Genomic DNA, 3,038 nt, shown 5'->3' with positions numbered 1-3,038 from the left:
AGTAGATGGTGCTATATGAATAGTAGAGACAACATGCAAACTCTGATTACTAAGAGAAATAATAGTTACCAAAGATGACACAATGATGGGAATTCTGATTTCTACCTCTAATGTAGACACATGTGGTGATGTCACTGGAGGTTCTTATAGATATTATTTTGTGTATTATTCTTATGTCTCTCCTTCCTTAAGCTCCTCCTATTCTTCAACATGTTTTTTCGACTATTCATCTTCTAGCTCAACAATCGGCTCCTTTATGTGTGTGGATGTCTCACCTTTCTTTTTTAATTTACCTATCCCAACCGTGAACTTATACTTTTAGGGACTTTTGAGGAGTTTGGACATTTTCCTTACTCTTAGTTCTCAATTCAAATCTCTTTCCCATTGGCCCCTTAGTATCATCTTCTAAACTTTATTGAAAATATTTGAGTCTCAAGCCCGTCTCCTGCAACCAAACATTAGTGTTTTCCAACAAAAGTTGAAACCTTTCTCGGAGGGAAATACATTCCTTTTGAAACCATTGAATATGAGGAAGGGTAGTTACTACAATTGTTTGTGCCTCATAGATGAGATCTAAAAAATCTTCATCATCCTCCATATCCTCAAGAACATCAACAATATTGATATTTTCTATTTTCTCTAATGTGAGCTTGCTATAATCCAACCTCCATTCTATGGTTAGCCCATATGTATTCTATTCTATGTACATGAGTGAAATTATTTTTCAACTCGCTCTTCATCCCCTAATCATCAAAGTCCATTCTTCTCTTGAATTTCCTTAGAGTGACCCATTACATTTCACTTTCTATTGATTTATCCTTATAGATAAAAGACACTGAGTACCTACCAATAGATAGTTGAAACTTGAGGATAGGTTTGTGAGAATCAGATTGTCTCCCATGGACTACTATAATCTATTGAGATAGCTCTATGAGTTAAATTCTATCTGTGCGATATCTTGGAAGCATGTAAGGATAAACATCATGTAACGTCATAAATTGTACGCACTTGCTAAAGCGGTACAATTTAACACCTGGTTTAGCACCCGCCTTGGCGCAGTTGCATTTTGCATTTCATTTCCCCTTTAGCACTTAATTAATCAAATTAATTAGGTCTAAAGGTTCTATTTCATCGTCTTCCAAATCACAAAGTCGGGCCCTTTCATTAAAGCATGCCCCTTTCATTTTATTCCTCCAATACATCACTTAATCAAAAACCCTAATTAGGCCCTATTCTGAGCTTGGGGGCTTGATTTCGGGGGTCAAAACATCTCGAAATCACCTGTAACTTCGGGATTCTCTCTAAAATCATCATATCTGACGGCCCTGAAAATTTGGTGAAAAGTTGTCAGGACCGTGGCGCCCGGAGTGCACACGGTCCTGGACATTTTTCCTAAAATTTTAGGAGTGTGATCCAATCATAAAATAAAGCTTAACCCCAAGAAATTGGCAGGATATTTGATCTCTAGGTCGGCCAAAAGACAAAATTGCGGCCTAGGGTTTCATACATAAGAGCTCTCTTTCTTCATTTGAAAGGATCCGGATTTTTGTTTCCAGGAACCTCATATGCAGCAAAAGAGCAGATCTTTGAAGACTTCAACATCTTACAACATCCCTCTATCAAGCATTTATCAATTCCATTCATCCATTTAGGGCTTGGAAGACATTGAAGAACAATAGGAGATCACTGATTGAAGATTGGCTTGTACCTCTCCCTTGGGGGTTGGGTATGGTTTCATGTTGTTTTCATGTATTTGCATAAGCTTCAATATATCATTTATCCATGCTTTAGATCACTTTGCATCTTGATTTAGAGCATTTACATTATCATTAACAAGCAATTAGGGTTTACTTTCTAGGTTGCTCTAGTTTGCTTACTTGCATTTTAGATCTTGCACACACACAAGGCCTGCACACACATTACTTTTACAATACAACTTGGCTATTTGTGGAGGTGGAAATCACCGAAGTGGGGGTTTGACTAAGGCAAAACCCTATATAGCCGCCCATACACCCTTTTTTAGATATAAGTGTAGGTCTCGAGACTCGGACGACGCCGCAGGACACAGATCCGGAGAGAACAGGTCGAGATAGCACTTTGCATCAAATTGCAGAGCAAAAGACTGGGACAGGAGCACTGGGCGCCCTGGTCCTGCCAGGACAGGGGCGCTGGGCGCCCTGGTCCCTGGGACAGAGGCGCTGGGTGCCCTGGTCCTCCGGACAGACAACACTTTCGACAGTTTCCGACAGTGTTCCAGAGTGCAAAACAACAGTTTCCGGTGCAGTTTCAAGTGCAGAATCAGGACAGTGGCGTCCGCGCCCCCGTCCCGAACATTTTTAGTCCGATTTTGACTCCGAGTACGCATTTGCATTCTTGTTTTATCCTTGTGTTTACAGCTTTCCATTGTCTAAGTTCAATTCTGCAATCTTGTTGTTAGTTCATACTTACATTTTAGGGTTAGGAATTGGACTTGCATAATCTTACCTTTCAATTACAACAAAGGAATAGAAACCCTAATAGGTAGCCCATGGCTCTCTCTTTCACAAGAAGAAGTAGCCAATTGTGCGATACCTCTAGGCTCTTTCGTATTCCGTAATGTGTGATAAGAGGTAGGATTAGGGCATGATAACCTAGTCTTGCTTTTTCCCCCACACATTTTGGTGAACCCGACGTGAATCTATCATTGCTTCTTCTTGCATTGCATCTATTAGATCTAGATCTAGATTTAGTGTGTTTTCATTTCATTTTCATTAAAAAAAAAAAAAGAGTGTGTTTCTTTGCATTGTGTGTTTAAATTTCATGCAATTTTTATTTCAAAATGTCCTACTTTTATTTGCAAAATGTTCATGCTTATGATGATTATTATGAGTATAGCCAAGATGAATTAGATGAAGCTTTAGATGAGTTTTTGAACCCTAAAGATGCCAAACCTTCATTTTACCAAAAACTCATAAACCTTGTTACTATGCCATTTCGTTGTGATGAGAAAGATAAGTTGAATGAGTCCTCTCAAGGGTACATTCCTATCAACTCTTCCA

Source organism: Cryptomeria japonica, chromosome 10 (assembly GCF_030272615.1).
Source record: "Cryptomeria japonica chromosome 10, Sugi_1.0, whole genome shotgun sequence".
Classification (NCBI taxonomy): Eukaryota; Viridiplantae; Streptophyta; class Pinopsida; order Cupressales; family Cupressaceae; genus Cryptomeria; species Cryptomeria japonica.
This window is presented reverse-complemented; position numbering follows the sequence as displayed.